The sequence below is a fragment of the Neolamprologus brichardi genome, chromosome 15 (assembly GCF_056152115.1).
Source record: "Neolamprologus brichardi isolate AB-2024 chromosome 15, ASM5615211v1, whole genome shotgun sequence".
Classification (NCBI taxonomy): Eukaryota; Metazoa; Chordata; class Actinopteri; order Cichliformes; family Cichlidae; genus Neolamprologus; species Neolamprologus brichardi.
In genome coordinates this window covers 38,616,466-38,631,176 of record NC_142118.1, presented here as the reverse complement: position 1 = coordinate 38,631,176, position 14,711 = coordinate 38,616,466, and the positions used below count along the sequence as shown (strand labels likewise).

The 14,711-nt window shown below is 41.7% G+C and overlaps 1 protein-coding gene across 6 annotated transcripts in view; it reads left to right on the top strand.

Annotated features, from left to right (window-relative positions):
• The window catches only part of ptprfa (protein tyrosine phosphatase receptor type Fa), a 385,498-nt gene that overhangs the window by 66,403 nt on the left and 304,384 nt on the right, over positions 1-14,711 (top strand). The gene's annotated exons all lie outside the window — the stretch shown is intronic.

Genomic DNA, 14,711 nt, shown 5'->3' with positions numbered 1-14,711 from the left:
GGTCGACTTTGGAAGCAGCCTTAATTATAGTTTTTGCCACTTCCACTTTCAAATCAAATCAAAATTTATTTATGTAGCACATATTAAAACAACAGTGTTGACCATAGTGCTTCACAGTCAGTGAAAGCATGAGACAGTTAAAACAAACAACAGGTAACAACACAACAAGCTAGAACAGCCAACTAGACAGAATCAAAAGCCAAAGTAAAAAAATAGTTTTAAGACGTGATTTAAACGACTGGATCGACTCGGCAGGACAAACATGAACAGGGAGGTTATTCCAGAGTCTGGGAGCCACGGATGCAAAGGCCCGGTCACCTCTCGACTTCATTCGAGTCCTAGGTTGTGCTGGGAGCCTGTGATTGGACGATCTAAGTGCTCTGTTGGGATTGTATGAGTGGAGTAGTTCAGAGAGATAGCTGGGCGCTAAATTATTCAGAATATTAAAAGTGAACAAAAGAATTTTAAAATCTATACGATATTTAACAGGGAGCCGATGTAGTTTGGCTAAAATTGGAGTTATGTGTTCATGGATTCTCGTACCTGTTAAAAGACACGCAGCTGCATTTTGAATTAACTGCAGCTGCGCGTCTTTTAACAGGTAAAAGACTGGCATGATGCCAGGCCGAACATGGCATCATGTTTCAGCTTTCTGCCCCCTGGTGGTGGCCCGTGCAGGGTTTGGCTACTAGCCATCTCATAGCAGAAAACTAATGCAAAAATGTATAAGACTGTATACATGGCTAAAAGAAAACCCAGTCGTAATCGTCACGGTTCTGCTCGTGACCTGTTGACAGACACTCCCTTTGCATGAATAAAAGACTTCCTTATCAATCCTGAGCTAACGAATCAACGCCTATTTTATTTAAAGGTATAACTTCACGTAGATTACAGCTCTGAAAGCAGTGATGTGCTTTCAGCATCAGTACAGTAACGTCAGTAAAGAATAGCAGCTGCTCCTCGTGTCCCTCATGTCGGGGAGCCTAGACAGGTGTGAGTGGATGTGGAGCTCGCTGTGACTTTGCCATCCTGCAGCATCAGCTGGAACAAACATGTGGGTTGTTATCACCTCATTATTATGGCCCCCCGGCATGGCACATCCATGGGCTATGTGGGCGTTATGAAGTACTAGAAAACATCATCAGCATAGATCATCAGGCGTGTTTTGTAGAGGGGGCTGGTGATTGCTGCTGATGAACACATTTAGATTCCTGTGGATGTTGGGAGTGCTTTTGACTGCATGAGAAGAATTATACGGGAGCCTGTTGTGGCAGTCATGTGGCTCAGATTGCGAGTATTAGCGTTGGAGCACACTGCTGCTGCTTCTTCCCCGCACATCAAGGTTTCCATCATCCCTCACATGTGCTGACACGTCGATTTCCAAGTTTTAATACCCAAAACACACAGACGTGGAGCACAGACATGTTAAGTACCTGCTTGTGTCATGCTGGAAGCTTGCAGGATTAAATCAGTTTTTGAATATAAAACTTGGTCCAGTTGGAACCAATCACTGGACAGAACTGTGACTTGTCTGACACGTAGAGATTATTGACACAGCGAAACCACAAATTTCAAGTTTTTGTTTTATTTATGATGAAAGATCTGTTGGATCTCTGACTGAAGCCTGATGCTACCAAAACAACTCAACACCCTTTGTTTATATCTAGAAGCAATGCAAGTGCATTCTTCTATAAACCAAAGCTGGAGGTAGTTCAGTAGAGTTCAGGTTGGCAGATGAATGTGTTGCACGTCTAACTTTTATGCAAGAACTCTTCTCAAAAGTGCAGTTGCTGTAATTTAAGCCTTTAAATGCTCGCCACTCAACAATGTGTTTTGATCATTTGTGCTTCGGTTAGATGTTGGAGCTTCGCTGTGCCGAATACATTCAGAGTGTGACACTTCAGTTCATCTGCTGAAAGAAGAAAGTTTCGCAGCGCTTAGCTTGAATTTCGGTGAAAGCCATTTTGCCTGGCAGGATGTTCAGCCATGACAAAAAGGAGCAAAACGCTTATTTGAATTGAAAGACGTGAAATGAAGTGCTATGGCAGCTGTGCTCTGCCTTTTAATGTAGCTGGGTTTATACACACATTTCTGCCGATTGTGTAACATCTGTGACACACCCACCAAATTATATGTTTCTAGAAAACGTGTAATTCAACCTGGAAACTGTGGCATGCTGTTTGCAAATCGAACATACCCGAAGATTTGTGATATTATAACTATTCTGGATGCTAATCCTGGTCCAGTAGCTGAACCTGAGCAAAAGATGATCCTGCAGTGATATAGAAGAGATGCAGTCCAGCTGTAGAATTAAAACCATTTTAAATGTTAATTAAAAGAAAACAAAGAAGAAAAATCATCTTACAGGGTTGAACACTTATCTAAACCTCATGCTCTTCTTCTCACGAACAGTCTTGATTGTGAAACCACACCATAGATATGACACAGTAAACATGATACAAAGGTTTAGTGTGTTACATGTAAAGTTCTTTATTATTTAGAAGATACGAAGGAAATCAAGGTGATGTTGAATGATGTAAGTGCGCATGCCTCACAGGTTGGATGTCCAAGAAATGTTGACGTTTGTTGGGTGAAGTGGTAGAGAGCGTCCCCGGGGGGTGGAGAGAACAAGCTTCAGTGCACATGTAGGTTAAGAGAACAGAGGTGATGAAGAGGAGGTGTTACATAGGTATGAAGTTCAGGAGAGAAATGCGGATGGACAGATGGTCAGATAGCAAGGAGACACTGACTAAACTAATCAGATGCTTCTATTGAATCAATGTTGAAACCTGACGTTGATTCAACGTCAAATTTTCAAACACTGTTAATGTTGAAACAACGTCAGATTCTGATATTGAATCAATGTTGAACTCTGATGTTGATTTTCCATCACGTTTGCATCCTTGGTTACTATTGAAACAATAAAGTCATGATTTTGGCGCAGTTTAAACAGCGGTTTAAGGAAATGTTTTTTACAGGGTACAGGGAGGAGGTAGAGATCTGATCGGGTGTTCTTGTCTAATTTTTTCATGTGTGTGCGGGTGCACGGGTATGTTGGTGTGGGTATATATATCTGTAGGTTGTGTATCCTTTGAGGTGTTAATGGGGTTATTGAAAATGTGTATATGTGCGTATGTGTATATACGTATGTATGGGTAGATAGAAACATATATGTATATATATTAAAAAAATGAATAATAAAAAAAATACACATGACATATAATGTAATTGCAAGGAGGTATTTCTGTAGTCTATAGATTACTAGATAGTGGGAAAGGGGCGGGATTAAATAAGCTTATGCTTCTTCCTTTTTGAACATGAAAGTTATTTGTAGTTGTTTTTTCTCGTTTTCCTTTTGTTTTGCTTTGTTCGTTTGTCTCTTTTAATTCTATGTTGTTGTACTTTTTCAACATGTTCAAAATAAAGATTCAATCAATCAATCAATGATTTAAAAATCAGTACTTAACATGTTTTTGTATTAATATAAAACTGCTGCAAATTACCAGCAACACTTAAAGCTGCAAAAAAGACTATGTATGATCCACAAATAGGAAACCCATAATCTGCTGGACAGGGTCTTACAATTTGTCATGTCCATAATAATATCCCTGAAAAACGAAGCATCTGGCATTGACAGACATCTCTGTATCAATTACAAAGTAATTTATTATATTTTAAAAAGTTTCTTTGTTACATGTTTTGGTTCCAGGTCACTTATTGTTTTTAGTTTACTCGGGGATCGAGCTGGATATCGGGCATCCTGCACCACCCGTGTTTTCTGAAGGGTAGAGGAGACATTTCTGCTCTGCTTGGGCGAAGGCAAACCCAGAAACAGCGTTTACCCCCACCCGCTGAGGCAGGCCATCAAGGACACAAACAAACACAAAAAGAAGAAAAGAAAAAGCCAAATTAGAGCTTAAATATGAATAACCTCGTGTCTATTGTCTTCAGCAGGGAGAAAGCATCTAAACTAGGCTGATTAATATGAAAGTCACAAGGCAGAAATCAGCAAACTGCTCCCTCGCTTTGATTCTCAAAGAGCCATTAGCTAAAAGCTCAAAGCCTGTAAAGATAAAATGAATAAACTAAACTATTTGCAGTGATTTCTATTCCTATGTGTTGGATCCGCCAACGATAGCCTGCTGTTGTCTATTCAAGCAGAACATACAGGAGAAGTTCAGGGCTACTAAAGTCCCACAACCTTTAAGAACTTACCGTTGCTTTATTCGCCTCCGGTCATTGCAGTTCATCTCATCTCATTGTTAAATGGCTCTGAACTTCTCACGGAGGTCCCTGACTTCTCTGATCAGCTCTGTTATCATGATGATAAGTTTTTGGAAGGCTGCATCTGTTGAAAAGAACAATAACACAAAGATACTGGCTTGTGATAAACTGGAGCATTGTGATGAGAAAAACAACGATATCCATAAGTGATGGCTTCACATTTTGCATTCAGGTTTAAGTAGTTCAATCTGTTAAAGCTGTTTACAGTTTAGCCTTTTACATATAAATGAAATGTAAAATGTCAAAGTACAACATTTTAGAACTGGCCTCAGACTCTCTGGAATCTAAAAAAGCAAAATATGATGATACTCAGCATAAATTAGTGTTTTGAAGTTAAGATTACAATGAAATTATGATGCAGCTCATTGTTTGAAAACATACCATCGTTAGAGAAGGCACTGAACGCAGACTGTTTGCTGGGGAGGTTGGCCAAAGGAGCCGGTAGATGGCCGGGGCATCATGATGGTTGTAGTGGGTTGGGGGGCAGACTGCAGAGTGGTGGAGCCTGTTTAGCAAAATGTTTAAAAAATTAAAGATTTCAACAACTCGTCTACAAAGGTTCCTGTTCTCTCTCTCACACACTAAACATTACATTACCTGGTACTTTCACACGGGTCCTGGGGAAACTGGTGGATTTGTTCAAAGGAAGGCAAAAGCATGGAAGCATGTATTGATCACATACTTAATCTTAAATTATATGGTGGACTCATTCTTTAAGAAGAGTAAGGAATGGATGACGATATAAAAACGTCTATCGTTTCATTTTACGCTGTCGTTTGTTTCGTGGTGTCACAAAATAAACTGTTTACGGCAATATGTTTTCATGTTCTGATGTCACTGTAGTTATTATTAATTTCTTAAAGTTCTCTCTTTCTCTTATATTTAATATAACCACACTACGGACGGACAAGCGCCTGTTTTTGTGCGTTGTCGTTAGCAACAACGACGGTAACGCCATCGCGTGTCCGCTTGTTTATGTTCCACGTAAACCTATCACAATAAAGCTCAAGATCCTGTTGAGACTTTTCAAAATAAACTGAATCACGTGAAAGAGCAGATTATTTAGGATGAGAAGTAAAAAAGAGCCGCCAGGTGCTAAAAAATAAACCTTAGACTCAAACGTTAGAACAGGCTTTTCCCCGCAGCACGCCGTGTAATAAACACTCACAAAGAAAACGGCGCCGTTACAACTTATGTCTAAAAATGTTTCATGCATCGGTTAAAACACTCGACTCCAGCTACATGACGCGCAGCTGGAAACACTTCACGCAAGTCGAGCTGCCCGAGATTCACAGAATTTACAGAAAATGTTACATTTTTGTGATTTATATCGTTATCGGACGATAGATGTTTTATATCGGGATATGAGATTTTGGTCATATTGCACAGCCTTATAGAGTGGCACATAAGTGTGGACAAAGGTGCAATATTATCTTACGCACAAAGTTGAACCTGAACGAGAAGAGTCTGCAAGGTGGTGTCAGAGAGAGAGTGTGTCTGCATGGATGGTAGTCTGTAGGATGACTTTGGACATCAATACAGGAACCAAGTGAAGGCATGGCTGCATATTACCAATGCTTGTCTTAAGACAAAGACAAAGTAGATCCCGTGTGCTATCTGCTACTATCTTACTGTGTGAGGGAGTAAAAAAGAGACGAGTGCTTGTTTTTAGTATTTCATTTCTGTTCATTGTGTGATCTCCTCATCAGCTCTTGTGGAACCGTGGGAAGCAAACTGTTTCAAAGTGAAGGAAGGTTTGATTGGACAGATTGTGAAGTCTTCTCAGATTGAGCAACAGCTCACAGAGCATTGTGTGTGACTGTCAGAGTCAGCAGGAAACCTTTAGACAGACCTTTAATTATCCGCTGATGAACAGAGGCTGTATTTGTAATTAGAGAAAGAAAATGTTAATGCATTCTGTGGAGGATAATGGCATCACGCTGCCCAGGCATAAATCTCCACTCTGTGACTTTGCTAATCTCATGAGGCAACACAACCACACTGATTACCGTTAGTGTGTCCACACTGCAGAATACCTTCCCGGCATTAACTGTCGCCAACAGAAAGCAGAAAATGATGCTGCACTCATCCACGCAGACAGACCGCTGCATTCTGTAGAAAAGCTTTAATATCAAAAAGGAAAACTGTTACATTGTGTTTATCACTGCAGCTGCTCCTATAGACTGAATTATGATGTTTCTGTTTCACATTAATGTAGCCTGACATCAGGTTTCAGTGGGGTGTTGTTTTCCATTTATCAAAGCAGTAGTATTGAGTGAAGCATCTCTGCAGCCAGTGTCGTTTTCAGTTTGAGGTGAAGTCATGGTTGCTAGAAGCAGTTAACATTTCTCATGCCAAAAAATATGTCAGTGTGCAAGTGTGTCCATTTCATCCATGCCTGTCAGTATTGTGCCAATTTCTCTGCTGCTCTTTGTATTAATACAGATATTTTAGTGGCTCTGTCACAGAAATATGACGACAGGTTGATAGTAAAAAATGACAGGGTGATGTTTTTGCTAAAGTGCCATCAGAAACTCAAGGGACAATTAATGCAGCCTTTGTTAAGTCAAGGTGGGGCATTGCCCCAACATATCCTCTCTCACCTGCAGCGCATTGGTGTAGGTGAGAGAGCCAGGACATGGGACAAGCTCTCAAATCAAATCATTTCCAGCACAGTTCTCACATCTGCACAAATGCAATCACATGGTTTTGGGAATGGAGACGTTAAAGACCTTTCATTGACTGCGTTGGATATTCGTGTTTCACAGGCACCACTGGGCAATGGTGCCTGTGAAACACAAACGCATAGAAAAGTTCAGAGTGCACTGCGAATGTGAAAACAGCTCATGATGGGAAATCTTAATGACTCACAAAAGTGAGGTGTGGTGATTTCTCACATGATTTTACATGGCGTCTTAAGCACATGGGTTCAGGGAATGTTAGATGCTCCCCATCAGTTTGGTGAACTCCAGTTTAGTCCTTAAACTACAAAGTGTAGTGATGCTTTTGTGAAGTCAGAGATCCCAAGTGCCAGATTGCAAAATGAGGACGCTAACGCTATGATGCTAATTTGTTCATCTTAAGGTAGCCATGAGAGTTCTTAAACACACCATGGTCCCTACTGTGAATAAGACCAACATTGACACACTGTACTAAATACGGCTTGAAACTAGCAACTATATATATATATATATATATATATATATATATAACACCCAGCACGCCCCTGCGGGCGGTTTATCCTTCAAGCTCGGTCCTCTACCAGAGGCCTGGGAGCTTGAGGGTCCTGCGCAGTATCTTAGCTGTTCCCAGGACTGCGCTCTTCTGGACAGAGATCTCCGATGTTATTCCCGGGATCTGCTGGAGCCACTCGCCTAGCTTGGGAGTCACTGCACCGAGTGCTCCGATTACCACGGGGACCACCGTTACCTTCACCCTCCACATCCTCTCGAGCTCTTCTCTGAGCCCTTGGTATTTCTCCAGCTTCTCGTGTTCCTTCTTCCTGATGTTGCTGTCATTGGGAACCGCTACATCGATCACTACGTCTTCTTCTGTTTGTCTACTACCACTATGTCCGGTTGGTTAGCCACCAACATTTTGTCCGTCTGTATCTGGAAGTCCCACAGGATCTTAGCTCGGTCATTCTCCACCACCCTTGGGGGCGTCTCCCATTTTGACCTCGGGACTTCCAGGTTATACTCGGCACAGATGTTCCTGTACACTATGCCGGCCACTTGGTTATGGCGTTCCATGTATGCCTTGCCTGCTAGCATCTTGCACCCTGCTGTTATGTGCTGGATTGTCTCTTGGGCATCTTTACACAGCCTGCACCTGGGGTCTTGCCTGGTGTGATTGACCCCAGCCTCTATGGATCTTGTACTCAGAGCTTGTTCTTGTGCTGCCATGATTAGTGCCTCTGTGCTATCTTTCAGTCCAGCTTTGTCCAGCCACTGGTAGGATTTCTGGATATCAGCCACCTCCTCTATCTGCCGGTGGTACATACCGTGCAGGGGCCAGTCCTTCCATGATGGTTCCTCGTCTCCCTCCTCTTTCTTGGGTTTCTGCTGCCTGAGGTATTCACTGAGCACGCTGTCAGTTGGGGCCATCTTCCTGATGTATTCTTGGATGTTCGTTGTCTCGACCCCCTATGCTAAGTGAGCCTACCGCAGACATGAGCGAGACAGATAAATATGAAGGCATGCCGGCTCGGACATCGCCCGGATCAACAAGGTCCGCGTCAGGTGTTTAGGAACCAAGGGACCCTGACGAGAAGTGGGCTACTGGAACAAGAAGGCATCGGTGGGCAAGAGATGAAAACAGGGCGTTGTTGGAATGCTACTATGCAAGTAACCCCGGCGGAAGGGGCTACATGAATAGGATGAGGGACCTATGGATATATATATATATATATATATATATATATATATATATATATATAGATGGGCAGATAGATAGATAGATAGATAGCATTGCTGCATTAATTTTATGGCATGATGTTTAAAAACCTTTGAATCGAAATTACATTCACTTTTCTTCTCAGAGCCTGTGGAGCACTCGATGGAGCCTGCAGGTTGCCTGCATCAGGATTTTCAAAACTCATATTGATTGGTCCGTGTATTGATGTTTTTGCCGAGGCCTAAATGCTTTGATGTCATACTCATGTCACGTTCTTCCTGGAGACAGTCGATCTATACTGTATGTCATTGATGCCTGTGTGATAGTATTCATGTTACGGGCTATAATTAGCACCATCGTGTCACAACGACAGCGCTCGGGCTAAAAATAGAGAGCAGCAGAGCCGCATGAAAATCGAATAGCCATAGATTACAGCTCTTTAATAATGATTTGAAAGATGTGATGAGAACATATTAGAAGATAATTGAAGTTCATGCTCAATTACAAAAACATCATTCAGTGATCAGAGTTTGAGCTTCATCAGTATATGTTTTTATTCAGGTTGTTTTAAATACATGTCCTCATTCTGACACACATTCAACAGATCTGTTAGTGTGACAGACAGCGTGACCAAGACGGCTGCATCATTGCTGCTTTTTTCTCAATTATGATACTGCATTTGATTTTGATTTGACGAGAATGAGATAATTATAATATAGCCAATATTGTAGACAAGTGAGCCTTTCTGAAATGGCAAAGCTTGTTGAGCCGAGACAGAAGGGCTAAAGCTCCTGAAATGGCCACCTGATGTTGGTTTTGATGAGCGCACCATTCTCCACCATGCTCGCTGTGCTGGTGTTTGCAGCATTTTAAAATGAGGTTATGACAGATTCTTCTCAAGCAGCAAACCTGCAGCTGACCTGAGCTGGCGGCCTGCTTCACCTGCATGCAGCAGTACTGAAACAGATGCAAACGATCACACATGTTACTTACTACCAGTGGCAGCCTGTCAGGGCAAGCAAGGCAGGCCCTGCTTGATCAGTTAAAGCTATAAATCGCCATAACATTCAAACAAAGAGAAAGTAATTTTATTTATCCATTTCCCAGAGAGACCTGGCATCATGGCAACAAATCTACTCTTATTTCATCTGTGTGATCTGTGTCATAAGTTTCTCTTTGTGCCATCCTTTCAACTACTCCCATCTTGCAGCTGCAGTTAGCTGCTGTCTCAGGAAGCAGGCTTAATTATACATCCCTTCAGTTCCAGTGGAAGCTGTTGTGTCCCTCAGTGTCACTGGCTTGTCTGTCTCACTAACAATGGCTTGATCTTGTTGAGCATGAGGCCAGCAGCTTTCTGATTATTTGCACATATGCATTGTGGATAAACCTCTGCTCTGTGATGACACTGATAGGAGACTAGCGTGTAAGACAAGCTGCTGCTGTCGGTCCTTTTCCGCTCGGGGATCTGTTGACATCTGAGTGATGTGATAAACAAAGCCAGCACGAGCAAGTTAACAAGCAGTCTGATGGTGATTTCATCAGCACATACGTTTTCTCTGATTAACCACTTTACTCAATATGTGTGATGTAAGAAATCTTTATTAACTCCTTCAGCACATTTGTAAGGAAAGCTTTGATGATGTTGAGGGAACATCAGCTTCTCCCACATCTGTTTTAATAAAACAGGGAAGTTTAAGAGGTGCAGGCCAACAAACATTTTTATGATGAAGTCTAACCAGCTGTTTTGTCAGCAGTCGACCATTTTTCTCTGTTATATTTAATATCCATCTAGATATTGACAGTTTACTATGTCACACAGTACTCGAGCCTTTTAATTCAGCGTGATAAATAAAAAAGTAACTAAATGGCCTGTATTTGTAAAGCGCTTTTCTAGTCCCTAAGGACCCCAAAGCGCTTTACACAACCAGTCATTCACCCATTCACACACTGGTGATGGCAGCTACATTGTAGCCACAGCCACCCTGGGGCGCACTGACAGAGGCGAGGCTGCCGGACACTGGCGCCACCGGGCCCTCTGACCACCAGCAGGCAATGGGTGAAGTGTCTTGCCCGAGACTGTCCAAGCCGGGGCTCGAACCGGCAACCTTCCGATTACAAGGCGAACTCCCAACTCTTGAGCCACGATCGCCCGAAATAAAGGTAGATGGACTGGTTCTTATGTAGCGCTTTTCTACTCTTCTGAGCACTCAAAGCGCTTTACACAACTTGTGCATTCACACCCATTCACACAAGCACATTTTTCTGAGTGCTTTCTAAGTAACATTCACACACACTCATACTCCGATGGATGCATCGGAGAGCAATTTGGGGTTAGTATCTTGCCCAAGGATATTTGGCATGCAGCTTGGGGGAAGCCAGGAATCGAACCCCCAACCTTCCGATCAGTAGATGACCTGCTGCACCGCCTGAGCTACAGGTGTAGTCTTGTTTTTCACTGTAGTACACGGTGTTCTGAAAAACTCATTTGTAGGTATTGTTGTCTGTGTCAAGCACCCATACAGTCTCTGGATGCACCTTTCAACCCAGCAAACACTTTTTCTCCCACCAATGATCCCACTGGAAGTCCACAATGATTGCTCTCTGAACTGACCTGCTTCATCTTGTAGACTAGAGGCCGTTTCCGTCCTCACGTTTTCTCAGTGTGCACTGATATTAAAACTGTTTGTACACTTTGGTTTGGACTAACAGTGTGCTGACTGCAGAGGTGGTGCATGTGTGTTTTGGGCATTCAGTCAGAGGTTTCATACGAACAGCCCCCCCCCTAAAGTTGGTGTTGGAGCTTTTTCCCGAAGGAGAAAAGTGATGCATTGCACCCTGCTGCTCAGCAGCTGAGCAAGCCTCAACGTTTCCTCCAGACGTTTGCAAACCAATATTATGCTGCCCTCACGACACGTGACCATGTGAAGCTAGACAGCTAGCGAACAAAATAGATGAGATCTTCCACACAAGGCTTGCTTTTCTTGCTTTTAATGAAGATCCTTTAAAGCCTTATCCTCTCTCAAGGCTTCTCCTTGCTATTTCTTATTTGTAACTGAAATATACAGAAAGTGAAAATAAATTGCTAGCTAATACACATCTTAATGACAAACTTAATGATTAGCCTAGCTTAACACGTGCGTTACATTAGCATCACAGTTAACTCCAGGTATATAAAAGTTATTTCTGAACATATTAATACTCACAAAGACGAACGTTTCCCAAGGTACAAGCGTGTAGGGAACTTTTAACGTGTACATGAACTCATTCACTCTTTTAATACTGCCGAAACACTTTTCACGGCATTAACGGAGAAAATACGTCAAAGATAGGCGAATGATCAGAGGGCTCCCTCGCTCCCATTTCCGCACATACAATACAAAGATCGCTTGTGATAACGATGTCTCACTCTGAGCAAATTTCGAACCCAGACATTTTAACTGTTTTTAGCATGAATTACTAATAATATTTCTTAACTTTAAACTCATCTATCACTTTGCTTATGTAACTTAATCAGACTATGCACTAACTACTGACTTTTGACCAAAAGGCATAACAAATATTTTAAAGTTTGAGGATTATTGTATTATTGTCAGCCTGACACATCCTGCTTCTGAATCCATGATTTCAGAGGGTCATTAAGAGGCAGCTCACCTCAGTAATCACAGATGCCGGGTGACTTTGTTGTAACTCAAATAAGGGAAAGGAACTCTACCAGGTGGCCCCTCACCTTTAAGGGGAACTACAGCTTGTTTGATGTGGCTTTTGACCCTGTGAAATTGCTGGAGTTCATTTTGCTGAAATGATAAATCTTTACGAGAAACATGAGCCTGCAGGCTTCTGAAAATCTGCTCTGTGATGTTAAAATGGATCCCCCCATCAGAGCAGCAGCTCAGGTAAAGAGATGTTCTTTGTTCATGGATTTAATGCCACTGACTTCCTTGCATTGAACCAGGTCCTGCTGTGATAAATCACTCATCTGTAATCAAAAGTTTTAAGTCCCTTTAAGAAACGTTGAAGCCGTGGTTCTTTGGTGAGGCTTAAACACATCAAACTGTGGACACGTGATACCATCTGAGGGTTCGTGAATCAAGCAGAAACTTGTACAGTATGTTGTAGCGACTTGTCTCCGTCTCTCGGCCTTTATTGGTTGAATTTCTTTTCCACACCAGATTATGGATTTTCTACTATCTCTACTCTTGGTAGAAATTTTGCCTCTTGATCACTTGTGAATTTTGTTATTATATTTCTGATTGATATCAATCTACATTGCATTCAGTTTTATGTTCAATGTCAAAGTAGAATCGAGTCTTTATCTACAGTTATGTCCATACGTTTTGGACAATAACATGTTTTCTACACCAACACTACGAGTTTTAAACCGATCAACGTGTGATTTGACTGCATGCTTTTGTCTTTGTTCAGAGGCTTTCACAAAAGCATTTCATTACCTGTTTATGAATTCCAGACATATTTATACACAGTCCCCCATTTTCAGAGGAGCAGATGTAAATGTGCGTTTGTTAAAACCCTAAAATCAAAGCAAAAGTTTGACATTTTTATCAAACAATGAAACGATGTGGCAAAAATACAAAAGATTTGTTGTTGTCCAAAAGTGTAACAAAGTGGGAGGAAACACCGTTTGTCCACATGAACATTCTTCTTTTGATTTAGACGCATCTCGTTCTGTAGCGAGCATGTGCTGGGTTTGTTTATGTTCTGCACAGATTATGCAACATAATCTTGGTTTAAATCAAGCATGTTATTTATTTCAACTGTTAATTGTGTAGTTTGAACTCACCTTAAATACCTGTGTCCCAGGAACAAAAGGAGGAGACGTAGCTTCACTTCCTGTATTTAGAGTTTCCTCTTTAGTCTGAGGTCACAGGTGAAGACGGGGGCGAATCCTTGTAATATAGTAAAGTTTTAGAGTGTGTTTATAGAGAAATGGATTTATTGCTGTAATATGTATTGATGACGCCGTAGAGTTTTATTGCTAGGAAAGCGTTTCAGTAAGAAGGGAAATGTTTGCCTACGTAATGGAATAGTCCAGGGCAGGGGTGAGCAATCTCAGTCCACGAGGACCGGTGTCCCTGCAGGTTTTAGATCTCACCTTGGGTCAGCACACCTGAATCACATGATTAGTTCGTTACCAGGCCTCTGGAGAACTTCAGGACATGTTGAGGAGCTAATTTAGCCAATTAAATGGCTTCTGGTTCGAGGACACATCTAAAACCTGCAGGGACACCGGCCCTCGTGGACTGAGATTGCCCACCCCTGGTCCAGGGTGTTTGGACTGTGCCATTAGGTGTTTGAAGAGCAGGTCAGTGTAGCTGTGTGCATGTGACTGTAATTTCTGTTGATTTAAGTTCAGGTGTGTTTATTTGAACTGAGTTCACTGTGGAGTTGAGTTTCTTATGTATTTTTGTAAATATTGTTTGGTCACAAAAATGCTGAATAAATCCCTCACTACACCGGACAGCATCAGTCTCCTGCCCGTCTTTAGCCGCTTAGGCCAAGTCTTACCACACTATGGACCTACATAAGTTACTTTGGATTTCTCACGTTCATTGAGCTGAGCTGTCAGCTAAACAGGTTTCTGTGTGTAACTGCAGAGGAAGGACTGTGCTCGTTTGCTTTGTTTACATGAGACTCGAGAAATAATGAAGCAGTTTGAAGAAGTTAGAAGAAAATTTTGTTGGATGATTATTTGGAAGACAAAAACCTTAATTTTCATTCAGCGATCGGCTCAGTGTGTATTTGATGTCCAATGTGTTCACTAACAGAAGTTTGGAAGCTTATTTGGACATTTATAGAAATCAATTTATTTTCAGAGAAGTGTTAGATGACTCATAGTTGGTGATTTCTGATTGATATAAAGCTTTGTTTGATAAGTGCAGAACAACCTGTTTTATTTGTGAAAAGGAGTCAAAGTCACTGGATGCTCAGATTTATTTAAAAGCTCAGTTTATTCCCTTATAAGTTTCTGACGAGTGATCACTGTGACCAAAGACTAGACCCTGCAGCAAATAAAG